The following is a 14,661-nucleotide window of genomic DNA, read 5'->3' on the forward strand; positions in this document are numbered from 1 at the left end:
CAACTACTTAATTTAATGTGGGGATTTCATATATAGTTTTTTGTCTTGGACACATAGGTGTGGGCCTTTACTTTCATTAGAAATACCTGTAAAAATTTAACAGCCCTTATATTCAGGAGTGTGCGTTCTGGGCTGAGGCCAGCGTAAGTGCTTGTATGCAGGTTCTTACTGTAGCTTGAATAAAAGGGCCCCTCAATAATTTAGTTTTTTCAGCAACTAATGCTGGGCAGATGGATAGGATATGAACCATTGTTCCCTTTCCCATCCCACAAAGGCTCTATTTGTTGTCTTCAGCTGCTCTGGACTAGAGGAGAATCTGGTCCAGGATTGGTTGGGAGTCAAAAGGCAGGTGCACAAATGCTAACTTCAGATAAAACGGATATCTTGACCCGGTAATTCAATTAATATGTCTCTTAAATTCTATAGATGAAATTTGCAGGTTCCATATGTTTCCTGCATGGAGGGAGTGAATTTCTTTCTTTAGATAGTCTTTTAGCCCCACTCTTGATTTAACAAGGCAGAAATGTATTTCCTGCCAGATTTGGGCAGACACAGTGTTGTTTTCAGCCTGGTGACTGGCAAATGTCCTCTACATACAGAAAGCTAGAGCTGTAGGTCAAGCTTTCTGATACCTCACACCTAAAGCTAGGCACATGAGAGCCACCTCCTCAGTCTTTGAAATCTACAAGAAATGGAAGACTTGTCTCTTTACCTATCCTACAGACATGGCCAGCACAGCCCCTTTGCACCCTCTAGGATGAGTTAGGCAGTCTATAAGTACTCATGACATAACATGATGGCACTTGTATGGCCATCTTTCCCACAGTGTGCATGTGAGTGACTGCTGAGGTCTGGATGAAGATGGACAATGAAAGGCTTAACAGACTCTGGAGGGTGAGACATGATTTAGAGGGCCCTGAAAGAAGCTAAACGTTGTAACTCCTTCAGGAAGGAAGAGAGGATGAGATAAATGGTTATGCTGTAAGACTGCTGCATTCCGATGGATAAGCTTTGTAGCTGAATGAGCATATAGTATTTAATAACATGTATTAAGGGCACAATAAGAGGTTCAATCAAGGCCCCAGCAAATTAATTCCTTGCTCAACCCCTGGTAGCTGGCAGTGAGCAGGCAGGCTTAACGTAAGAGAGAGGTGTGTAAAGCATTTAAAAAAAACAATACATTCCATAAGTAGGACACAACACAAAATAAAAACCAACGCCAATTTATAAAAATAGGGAATATTTCCATCTTTAAAATGACACCAAAATGAATACAATCCAATGTAGGGAACCGGAGATATGAATTTTTAAAGAATAAATTTAAAAATGTGCTTTCTATTGCTTAAAAACTAACAGCGCTAACTGGGAACATCTGGTTACGCTTGACCGGGACCAAGTCACAATTTGAGGCTTTCTACGATGGAGCTCTGCTCAGATACACTGAGCAGGAGGCCTCTGTCAAAGTTTTACCTTCGGACTTTACCTTCAGTCGTTTTTCTGGAGCTTTTTCTCTCGTCGTCAGGCAAGGCTTCTTGTCAGGCCAGAATCTGATGTAACGTCATTGGCTTGGCTCCGTATGGAATCCCAGTCAACTCCTGCAAGTCTCATCGACAGGGAAAAGCTCTGGAGCTTCATCAGGATGAACCTGAATTTCAAGCCGGATCGCAGTTAGATGTCAGCAACTCTAAACCTCTGGATCTCCTTCCAGAAGTGCGTCTTTGTGTCTCCAGTGGTCCAAAACACCAATCCAAGGGTCTAGAAGCTCTGAGATGGTCCTTGGGAGGTTGGGACTATGTTTCCCGGAATGCACCGGGTGAATCCTCAAAAGTCCAGCTGAAGGTGATCAGCTGGGTCCTCCTTGGTGGGGCTGTTGCAGGTGAAGCTCTTTTAACCTGTTGCTGTCACGTAGTCCACTCTTCCTTCTCTTGAAGCCAGCAAAGTCCTTAGAGCTGTAGTTCCTCAGTGTGCAGCAGGTGCAGTCATGTAAAGTGCAGTCCTTTGGGTTGCAGACCAGGGTTCCAGCATGGCAGTCCTTCTTCTCCTTGTAGTTCAGTCAGTGATCTGAGTTGCTGAGCCACATTCCCATATTTATCCAATGGTCCTGGGCTGGCAAGCAGGGGGGCATCCCTGACCAATGGGGTGCAGAGTGCCACTCTTTGGGGTGACCACTTCCTGTAAAGTGTGGCAAAAATCAATCCCAGGTAGCACTATTCTTTCAAAATCGAAGATGGAGGAAAGATCTGGCTAAGCCATCCAACTGTTATGGCTTATTTCCCTAAACACTTCCTCTCCAGTCCATCTGCTAATCTCATTACTGGGGCTCCCATCTGGTTGGGGTGGCAGGAAGAGGGTGTGAGCCTGTGTCCTGTTCTAAGTGTCATGTCCCCTTTGAAGACCAGTTTGAATACCCAGCCCCCTTCCTGCCTTTTGCTCTGCGCCTTGCAGATCTCTCCTCACCAGATGTTCCATTTTCTCAATGCAGGCCACTTCACACCTTATTAAGGAAGCTTTGCTCAGCCTGGCAGAAGCTGGCCAATCAGAGAAGAGCAGCTGGAGAGCTGGATTTTGACTTAACAGAAAAGTAACTTCTTTTCTGTGGTAGTTATAATACATCAAACATTGGCATATTGTTGGATTTATTCTATCATTTTTTGAGTCAAGAATGGAAATTCTAGCCCATTCCTAATGAAAGGTATACTTTAATAAAGTTTCCCAATGTTAGCCTATAGAGCTACTTTACTAGAACTGGAAAACACAAAATTGGCAGTTTTTCCCTCACCAGGGCATATAAAACATATTTTATTATTTCCCTGCTTGTAGTTACAAGGTACCGTACTCCTCGGACACGACACTGATGAGAGGCCTTAAGTGTAAATTATATGTAAAACTATGTTAGTTTGAGGCTTTGGAAGTACTTTTAATTCCAAAGTCGAATTTGTATTTAATATATTTTTAAAAGCAGCTTGCCAAGCAGGGCTGCCTTTAAAATGACAACAAGCACTGCAGCAGTGCACTTTAGAGTGCATTAACTCCACTGGGCCTCTAATCCTCCATGCCCTATTATATACTATGTAGGCTGTCACAGCCAATTATAATTATGTCTAACTTGCATAACCTTTTTAATGGAGCACTGGCCCTGGGTTGGTTAGCAGAGCCCAGGACACAGTCAGAGTCAGTAACCACCAGTACCAGTCAAAAAGTGGGAGTGATTAGGGCAAAAGGATGACTTTCTCAGAGAAGAGATGACTGATGTCTGCAGTGGCAAATCTTGCTTAGCAGGTCTGCTGGGTTTACATATAACACTTGAGGCAGACTTGAAAGGAAGAAAACAGGATGTCAAGACAATTCTTGTGAATCCACTGTCTGGTTGGTTGCTGAAAAACCCTGCCTTTGACCTCCCATATTTCTGTCTCTGGATGTATTGTGGGTACAGTGGCTGCTCCAGAATAGATTTTAGTATTGGATGTGGGAAGATACAAGGATTACCGTAGTCCTCTCCACAGACACACCCCAGCTGTCAGAGGCCAAGTTTAGTGTAGTTGAAGACATTGTCATCTTGACAATGCCCAACATGTGTAGGGTTATCCCTGCAAACATTTACCCCATTGGTTAGGGCATGCCCAGGAGTTATTCTCACCTACAAGCTTGTGCCAGGCATAACTGTGGCACCTCTAGGCACCTACTACAGGACACTCATTGACCTGTGAAAGGACAGAAGAGGAGTGAACCTGCTGGTTGTGACCTGGAAAAGCCCTGGAGGACTGGACATGCTCTTTCGTGCACAGGTTTTATTAATAATGAAAACATTCTGAGTACCCAGAGCCAAATTATTACACGTTCTATTTTTTTTTACTACAGACCGGACATGTAGGAAGCCAGTGTTATAAGGGTGGACAGCTTCCCCGACAATTGATTTAAAATATACTAAGCAAAGTTAAAAACTCAGGGGCATATTTATCAAAGGTTTTGCGTCACCATTGTGCCACACAAAAGGACGCACGGCAACGCAAAACCTAGAATGAGATTTACCAAACCAGACAAGGACTCCTTGTATGGCCCTGCAAGGCTTGATATATCTGGCATAACGTAAGGCAGTGCAAGTCTCTGCCTTGCGTTACTCTGTCCCGGGGATTCGTTCCATGGGGGGACCATGGGTGTGCCCACGCATCCACTCTTGGATTTTGGCACATTCCCAGATTAACCATGAGTGGTGGACCTAGGAAATGCGTCAAAATGCTATGCATTCCCAGCATGAATGTCACTTAGAGGTCATGAGGGGTCGCAGCTGTGACCCCTAGCTTGCCCCTTGCGACTCCTAGCTCTGCATTTGCTACCCCTGTAATCAGAGGTGGCAAAGTCAGTGCCAGAAACATAGGGGCACCTCGTCCTCATGGACATCAGATGGGGCTCCAATATACTTGTTTTTTGTCATTTTTTAATTACTCTAATAGTGAATAACACTATATTATTTATTATTAGTGCAATAAAAACTGGAGTACAATTTGCTCGAATATAACCCTCCCTGGCAGCTGTGGTAAGAAATAAAAATGCTTTTAAATATATGTTGAGTGGTTGCATGCATGTGAGAGTGTGTTTGTGGGAAAGTGTGTGTAAGTGTGATTGTGTGTTAATGTGTAAGCATCTGTGGGTGAGTGAATGTATAGGTCAAATGGGGTGTGATCTCACTTCTGCTACCCCTGGTCTTTCAGTCAATGGGCGTTCATGCTTCCCAGGGGAGAAGTAATCAGAAGAAATGTTTTTATTTCTCCTCATTTTTTCACTCTTTCTACATGTGCATAACGCAGCACACATAGAAAGAGTAAAAAGCCTCAAAAGATTGTTTTTGTGCAGGAAGGTGTATCTTCCTACACGAAAACAATCCTGCCTGCAGCTCAAACACTCTTGCACACATAGGCCCATATTTATACTTTTTTAGCGCCGCATTTGCGTCATTTTTCGACGCAAAAGCGGCGCAAACTTGCAAAATACAATTGTATTTTGTAAGTATGCGCCGTTTTTGCGTCAAAATGCGGCGCAAATGCGGCGCTAAAAAAGTATAAATATGGACCATAGTGCACCATTGCAAGAAGAGGCCACAAATGCACCATATAATATTAAATATGGGACATTCCAGCTCTTTCCCCGTCACGCAATGCAGTGCAGCAAGGTGTCTTGTGTGACATTGTGACAAATCTGCCTCTCATGATGTTATCACATCTGCATTTTAGTCCTTCGGGTCGGGGTAGCATGGCTGACAGTTTCTTGTGTTCAGGAATGGACAATTTGTCTAAGGTGCATGTGGCCACCATTTAGGAGGCTTCTAGCAGTGAGTTACAGGTTAAGTGAGTGCTTCTGGCCCCTCCTCCAACTAAGCAGAAGTTAGGCAAGTAAACATGAATGGCAAGCAAAACTAACTAACATAACAAAGAAAACACATACAAACAAGGCCTGTCACCCTTTACTATGGAGTACAAGGAAAATACATGAAATGCAGGAGAACTATAATCACCACTGATCAGTATAGGGAAAGGTGCGGAAGACATTGTGACGCTAAGGGTTAATTAGCTTGAGCAGTGTAGATGAGTGTGATGCCTGTTGAAACCCCCCCAAACAACGTTGAAAAGTTTGTGGTATTATTTTCAAGCTTGTTTGTGTAGAAGACTCCGTCTCAACCTTGAGAACAAGAGTACAGGGAGAAGATGGAATGAAAACAAAGGCTGGAGAAGGACCGAGCAGCCAAGTGCTGATAACATAGCTAGAAAATGCCAGAAAGAGATAGAATCCAAGCTTCGAGTTATTTAAGCACTGCAGTGTGGGTGAGGGATTGGAAGCTCGCAGATGGAGTTGTGAAAGCTGTCATGGCCCAGCGCTGCCTCCCTGTTTTGCTGACCGTGATGCTTGAGGGGGAGAGAGGTCAAAGCAGGTGGTAGAGGGCTTCCCAGCATTTCGTGGACTAAGTTAAGTTCCACACAGGGATGAAAGGCCTTTGTTTCTCTGCTCTATTATTATGACTGATTATTTATGCTTGCACTGTGTTTATAACCTGAAGTATTCAGCTTGTTTATATTTTGCTTTCTAAACCTCGTAGTGTGAACCTGCTACAGTAACTGAAACATGCATTTTGGTGTGCAGTAAATCAAAGCTTATCTGAAGTATTCAGCTCGTTTATATTTTGCTTCCTGAACATCGTAGTGAGAGCCTGCTGCATTAATTGAAACATGCATTTTGGTGTGCAGTGAATCAAAGCTTATCTGAAGTATTCAACTCATTTATATTCTGCTTCCTGAACATCGTAGTGTGATGCATTTTGGTATACAGTTAATCAAAACTGATATCTGTCAATGAACTCTTTGCTTATATATATGCATAGATGCTCTTTGTAGTGTACTTATATGTCAATAGATGCTTTTCATTGCTATTCTTATTCTATTACTGTTAATGTGCTAAATGCCTACATTTACCTGCAATTCTAGTAAAGCTAAATTGTATTTATAATTGGCGTGTGGTCCTTCATTGAGCGTCCTTATTGGCTTATACCGAACAGATGTCAACCAGTCACCTGGATAAGACAACCACTACCAAAATATTATATTACATTTTTGAGCTGACACACAGGCTAGCTTCAGGAAGCTTCTGAGTAATCACCAAGAAGGAAAGAAAAGATGGCCATACCCATGGTTGAGGAGAGTTGAAATACTATGGCCCTAATTATGACCCTGGCGGTTTACTGACCGCCAGGGCCACGGTGGTGGTCTGACCTCCGCCAAAGCGGTGGTTCAACCGCTTTGGCAGTGGTCAGACCGCCACATTATGACTGTGGCGGTTTGGCAATGTCTACCATTTATGACATCATATGCGCTATACTTTTTTTTCTGGTACCATACTTTGAAAGTGGGGCAGAGAAGTTTTATAAAAAAGAACATAAATCAAAAAGCGCCAACCACTCTTTACAGTGGTAAGTATAATGGATGTAGAGACCTGCTCTATTCCCCTGTAGCTGAACCGAGAACCATAAAGGCACACTGCTCTTTTTAAAAATCTACAAAATAGAGCTTGTAAGACACAATATGATCACACACCTAAGTTTAATCATAAATTGTTGATCAGACTATTCTATCTTATTGGCAGTAGTGGCCAACAAACTCTGTTTTCTAGTTTAACTAGCAGCTGGGTGAAATGAGGGAACCTTAGTTGGTGTCCATATGTCAGTATTTCATTGCTTTGTCCTCACGGGCTTTTACCAAAGGTGATGCTGATAGCAACCCTCCATACATGGTATTACCATTTGCTAAAATATTACATAATGCCTTAAGCATGTTTCTTTAGACTGTCATGCATTGAGCCCGCATCACTTCTGAATCAAAATGGATCAGAAGAAGATTTTATTGCTTGACCTAAGTTCAAGCGGTACCATAGAGATGCCACATCCTACTTTGATTTTGCTTGGCTAAATAGCTGATATTTTGGGTTTTTCTAAATTGTATTTCAGGCTATAGCTGAGGTATATAACCCCAAAGCATGAGAAATCTCTAGTAGTCCAAATGGTGTCCTATCAACAATGAATAAATATACTCATGTATAATAATTAGCAAATTTCACTTGGACCACGTTTGGGGAGAATATGTGTGTAGAATAAATGAGTGGAAACAAATTGCTTAAATAGAAGGTGAGTTGGATCCAGCAGACATCCCTACCTCCTGGTATTCTCGGAAATTTGAATGTGTGACAAATTACCCCTTGGCCTTAGCATCTTAACCTAGGTATTATTACGTAATATTCACTTAATATTTCTTAACATTGCAACCAGAGAGACAAGGCATTCCAGTTTTGTCTACATGATCTAGAGCATTCCCATTGTACCCTCACCACTGGGTCACCATGGATTCTGAAGAAATTCATAGACTGACATTCCACAATATATTAGTAGAGGGAAATATTATGCCCATACTTGAGAGTGGTTTAGGAAGCTCAAAAGACTGGGGTAGGTCATAACTTGGGTAGAGCGCAGAAACATGAAAATCATAACAATCAAAGAAAATCCCAGCATCCACAATGGTACAATCTGTTCTAGAACGTGGGGTTGTACCAGGTCCATTTGGGAATGCCAGAGAAATCCTAACAAAATGCCTATTGAAGTGATGCAGATCGTATTCTTCAGTGAATGCTAGGATACTGTGGGCCAGATTTAGAGTTTGTGGCAGATATCCTGTCCACCGTATTACAAGTGCATTATATCCAATGGCACCTGTAATATGGCTCCGGGGATAGCTGTCATGTTTGTAACAGAGTAAACTCTCCACTGAACTATAAATCAGGACGTATGCCTTCAAGTAGCACACTTGATGTTCGCATTTATTGTTGGGAGTATGTAATAATAGATTATTTTAGCTATCAACTATCGGAAATTTACCATTGGAGTCTCCCATCTACAAATAGAAATTACCCATACATACAGCTAATGGGTTTTGAGAGCTATTAATCCAGTGGACGTACATAAAACACCGAGGGGTACTTATGAATTTATCAAATTATAATATTGGCCGTCGATACCATTCAGATAAGTGATATCTTGGATTTGGTAGATAATCCTGAAATGCATCCCAGCATCAATATGATCTTTAAAGCCGGCCTCCAGATCCTTTAATGCAATAAATGTACTTTTTCATTACCAGAAAGAGATGCACCACCCATCCAAGTTTCCTGTAACGTTAGTGGTTTACATTTTTACAAAAACAATAGAATTTCCGCAAATCTGAAAAGGTTTATTAACCCAGTGAAGTTCCAGGATAAAAATGAACAATTAAGAAAATGGTAAAGATTGGTAATTATTAGCGGTATCAGTGTCCAGATAATAAATTACTTTTGACCAGTCTGATTGTATTGTTTGACTCTCCTCTTCTGGACTCCTGAGTGGCTGATCATTGGATGGACCTGGACCATGATACTGGAGGGACCCGTTGCCTCCCTCCAATTTCAGCGATACATGGCAACATTTTAATTGCAATGTCTTCTGTGCTGGAGGTCATCCCTGCAGACATGAACATCGTGAGTTTGTCTGAGAGCTTTTCTCTATTATAGCAAATTATTTTGCTAATCTGCTCCTCCAGAGAGGAGTGACTCACATATTGTTGAGTCATAGTCCATAGCTCTTACCCTTATCATAACAACCAGACAAAAACATACTTAAGAATCAACAACAACATTGTGCTGTCCCCAATGTACCTGGAGGACTAGTGAACAGCGGGCCAGGTGTACAAAGCCCCTGTGTGATCACACAGTCTGAGATATAGAAAATCACAGGGCTTGTGACTGCAAAATGCCTTTTAGGTATGTTTTAAACTCATTTTGTGATTCTGAAAAGTCTTTGTAATTTGCAAGGCGTTCCATATCGAGTGCCAATTAGGATTCAGTTTCAGTTTTATTAATATTTTGCATGATTACTTAAAACTATTGCAACAAAAGAACAAAATGGTAAAAGTAGTGTTAAGAATTAATTTCAGGTTAATAATACAGTTGATACTAATCGAGTCTTTGGCCTAAAGCTGTCTAGGATAAAATACAATTCAGCTCCTGAAATATTGTTGTTTTTGCAGACAGACCCATTCAAAATTAAAGTATTTCTATGTTTGCATAAATACTAAAAGTATTGCAAGATAAGATATCAAATCAGTATTATAATTGGGATCGGGTTGGCAAATGCTGTTAGTGCTGACTCAATCTTAACCATAGCAGTACCTAAAAAGTAAAGTGCATAGAAATCTTTCAGATTTGCTTTCCTTAAAGCCCATGTATATACATTCCAATTAACTTGGTATTGCCCGATTACCCACATGTTACATGTAATCTGTAGAGCTTTTGAGTGACACTCAATTGCTTCGGTGACATAGAGCGTGGGCATAATGAGGTTCTCAGTTTGCTTGCATAACTGGTGAATCTTGCCATCATTCTAACGTCAGTGTGTGTAAAGCATATCACAGAGGACTCCCTACAAGTGCGTACACCTTCGGCTAGCAGTACCGGCTTCCGGAGTGACCTCCTGGTCACCTCCAAAGCAGGGCAGCATACTAGATGTAGCCAGGATTCTTTATTAAAATTGCAGAGCCTGCAGGCACTCTTCATGCTATGTTGTGACCAGGTTGGATACAAATCGTTCACTCGTAGCCCTAATAATCGTAGCAACATGATGTTTTTGCGAGTACAGGTTTGATGGTCTCAAAGAGATAGGTCTGGGGCCTCCCAGTCAAGTATGACTTGTTTAGAGGGCGTAAAATATCTGATTCTGGCAAGGATGCTGTATCTAGATGAAATTATACAAGACGCACCTATTGATGACCCTGTTCCATGTTGGCATATCCACTGAATCTAGTGATAAAGCTGATGTATCTATTTGCAAAAACTGAATTGCCTTCTGCAGTTGGGCTTGCCATGAGGACCCTAGTCTGTCAAAAGTGTCTTTTAGATAAGCTTTCAGGGAATCTGCTAGAGCCCTCAGTATCTGAATATAGGGCCATATGTACGAACACTTTTGCCCATAGACACAGAATGGGTAAAAACCTTTGATACATCTGGCCCATAGTACTTCAGGATGTCCCAAAAGCATGCTAGATGTTGGTTTATCGATCCGAACTCCAGGCAAACTCTTGACCTTTTCACATATCTGGGAAGTTTAAAGGTTTTTTGTATCCTAGTGTCTGGTGCTGATCCAGAATGGGAGCAGAGTCCACCGGGAATGCGGGATGCCCATAGAGGAGTGCTTGTAAAAAACAAGCTTTGATGACTTTCAGCATTGGAGACGCAGATGCACTCATTAGGTTCTTATACAAATGTGTGAGCCCATATGTTATTGCTGCTGCCGTCCTTCGTAGTGTGGCTTTATGTGCTGTCGATTTTGATATATCTGAGAACCAGAAGCCCAGGAATTTATAACTTTTTGTCGTTTTAATCGTGCTGTCTCCTATTTTACAGTTTAGGATTCGCTTTCTCTTATAGTAGTCAAAAACGATAACCTTGGTCTTATCCTGGTTGATCTTGAAGAAAGTTGCATCCCAGGTACTGTGCACGTGCATAGTTCCAGGATAAGCCCATTGGGGGTGTTCCTCTGCCACTTATAGCGCACAGCCAATTTTTATAATACAAGCACTTTCCATGTTGCACTGCGCCAAAGGTGCAAGCTTGTCGCTGTGAAACGTGGAGCTGTCTCCAAGGACAATTAACATGTTCAGGCATTGAGTTCTGTTTGCTCATCCTTGGACAGAGTGTACAGATTAGATGGCTTACTAGGAAAAGCAACATGCACAATGATTTCCCAGTACATTATCACATAAAGGAGAATCCCTGTAAGGGGTTATCTACGGAAAACAAATGCTAACTTGAAACCGTGCATTTAAAGTTGGAGTCTCCAATCAGGCCCTAACGTATCGTCACTACAGAATAGGTAACAACAATGTAGCACTATTGTCAGAAAAATCTGCTCTGGTTTTAGGAATGTGTGCTATAGTGGGATTGGGGATATTAATGTTTGTGCAAGGTCAATCTGCCAGTCTTTGTCAGAACTCAGAATCTCTTGCTGCTGCAAGAATACTTTAAAGTGCACAGGCTACATATATGTACTAAGATAGGGGATGCACTGTCAGTCACAATCTACAAGGCAGCCCACTCATATAGGTCTTGTCTGATTGCAACTCTTTAAACCGCGCTGAGCTAATCTTGTTTGCATTGTGGTGAGTGTGGGTACATGTGCTTAAATGGGTCTTATTTCTTTTCAGAGATCAGTGTTGGAAATGGCCTCTCTGCAGGGTCATCCCCCAAACTTTTTTGCCTTCCTCCTCTTCTTTTTCTGACCTCATTTTTGCTGGCTTTAGGACTCTGGTCACTTTAGCACTGCTAACCAGTTCTAAAGTGTATGTGCTCTCTCCCTAAAAACATGGTAACATTGGCTCATACCCAATTGGCATATTTATTTTACTTGTAAGTCCCTAGTGAAGTTCACTACATGTGCCCAGGGCCTGTAAATTAAATGCTACTAGTGGGCCTGCAGCACTGGTTGTGCCACCCACATAAGTAGCCCCTTAACCTTGTCTCAGGCCTGCCATTGCAAGGCCTGTGTGTGCAGTGTCACTGCCAATTCTACTTGGCATTTAAAAGTACTTGCCAAGCCTTAAACTCCCCTTTTTCTACATATAAGTCACCCCTAAGGTAGGACCTAGGTAACCCATAGGGCAGGGTGCTATGTAGGTAAAAGGCTGGACATGTACTTGTGTGTTTTATGTGTCCTGGTAGTGGAAAGCTCCTAAATTTGTTTTCAAATACTGTGAGGCCTGATCCTTTCATTGGATAGCATTGAGGCTACCCTCACATATTGTTTGAGTGGTAGATTCTCATCAGAAAGGGATAACCAGGTCATATTTAGTATGGCCGGAATGGCAATAGAAAATCCTGCTTATTGGTGAGGTCGGATTTTATATTACTATTTTAGAAATGCCACTTTTAGAAAGTGAGCATTTCTCTGCACCTAAAATCTATCTGGTCCTTACAGCCTGTCTCCAATCAACATCTGGGCTGGGCTGGTTGACAGCTTCCTTGTGCATTTCACCCAGACAACCACAAGCACAGGACACTCAGTCACACCTGCACTCATCTGCATACTGAATGGGTCTTCTTGGGCTGGAAGGGTGGAGGGCCTGACACTTACATTTTAAAGGCTAGAGGGCCTGCCTTCACACAATGGACTGCCAAACCCCCTACTGGGACCCTGGCAGACAGACCTGTACTGAAAGGGGACCTTTTCCACTTCAAGACCACTCCCTGAAGTCTCCCCCACTTCAAAGGCATTTTTGGGTATAAAACTCAGTCCCTGACCCCACCAACCCAGAAACCTCTTGACCTGAACTTGCAACCTGTCAAGAGGAACTGCCTGGCTGCCCAAAGGACTCATCTGGACTATTTTGCTGAAAAGGTCTGCTGTCCTACTGTTGCCCCGCTGCCTTGCTGCCCTCTGATTCTGTTGAGAAGTGCTCTCCAAGGCCTTGGATTGAGCTTGTCTCCTGTTTCCTGAAGTCACAGGGCCAAAAAGACTTCACCTCTTCAGGAAATTCATTGTGCACTGAAAATCAATGCACAGCCTGCCGGAAACAACACACAGCCTGCCTTGCGACGAGAAAATCACTGCACAGTCAAACCAGAATGATGCAGCATGACTTCCAGAGTGAAGATTTGATGCAGCACCTGCCTTGCAACCAGACATTCGATGCACAACCCTACCAGATTGACACATAGCTGAACCGGAACGACGCAGCCCGACTTCTCGAGTGAAGAATCGATGCTGCGTCTGCCACGGAACACAAATGTGACGCATCGCCATACCGGATCGACGCAACTCCTGTGATTTCATCCCGCATGCCCACAATTTCCCCGCATCGTTCTTGGGTGTAAAAAAAACAAAGATCCCCGCATCGCAGTGAGGAACCAAGACTGCACGCTGGAAATCAACGCACAGCCCCTTACAGCATGGAAAGAAACAACGCATCGTCGATGTCGTGCCGGAAATTCCGACGCACACCCTATTTTTCCATGCATTTCCTACTCTGCGGTCTCCGTGAGTGTTATTTTTGATGCAAACCAGGTACTTTGTGGAAATAAGAGACAACTGTTGATTTCTAAGATTTAAGACTCTTTTTTAATCTTGCAAAAGTGATATCTCAACTTTTACTTATTGAATCTTTATTGTTTTGACCTTAATTTAACCAGATATATATCCTATATTTTTTCTAAACCTATGTGGTGTATTTTTGTGGTGTTTTTACTGTGTTACTGTATGATTTATTGCACAAATACTTTACACATTGCCTTCTAAGTTAAGCCTGACTTTTCAGTGCCAAGCTACCAGAGGGTGGGCACAGGATAATTTGGATTGTGTGTGACATATCCTGACTAGGAGTGTGGTCCCTATTTGGAGAACGGTGTATACCTCTGCCAACTAGAGACCCCATTTCTAACAATCAGGAATACACTATTTTCCATAACAGAGTGTGGTGCAGAAGCCACAGTGGGAGGTAGCAGGGTGCTCAGGGACTTGCAACAAACTTCCATTACAGTGCTTGTCTGTGGATCAGCTTGAATGGAGTCTTTGGACACTCTCTTTCCTTTTATGTGGGTTCCTGGGCTTGGTCCACGTCCATCTTCAGGTGACATCTTCTCCTGAACTTAATAAGTATTGATATATTCAGAGAGGTCAGTATACTAGCAGTGCTCCTCTTGGATCCGGATTGCCAGGTTTATCTAACAAGGACCTGAATTCCCCATGGTTGCGGTTATCCACATTTTGTTCTTGTGAATATCTGTGTGTGGCTACTATCTTCTAAAATGTAGAAACAACCTCATCTGCTCAAGTTGAGCATGCTCCTCCTCTCTCTGGGCATGGGGAGAACTCATAACCTCATAATAAAGGATGTGCTAAAGATTGGCATGGAACTCTTCCACAGCTTTTTGCTGGGTTTGTTTGCTGTGAGGGACATTGTCCGGTCTCCTCGCTCTGCACTATAGGACTCTGGGCATGTACACGTGGGGGAACTCCAAAATGTTTACACCCCAAAATGTTACCTCAACAACCACGATCTTTCAGGCTACACAGTGGAGCAAGCAACCTTTATTACTAGCATACCT

The sequence above is a fragment of the Pleurodeles waltl genome, chromosome 3_1 (assembly GCF_031143425.1).
Source record: "Pleurodeles waltl isolate 20211129_DDA chromosome 3_1, aPleWal1.hap1.20221129, whole genome shotgun sequence".
In the NCBI taxonomy this organism is placed as follows: domain Eukaryota; kingdom Metazoa; phylum Chordata; class Amphibia; order Caudata; family Salamandridae; genus Pleurodeles; species Pleurodeles waltl.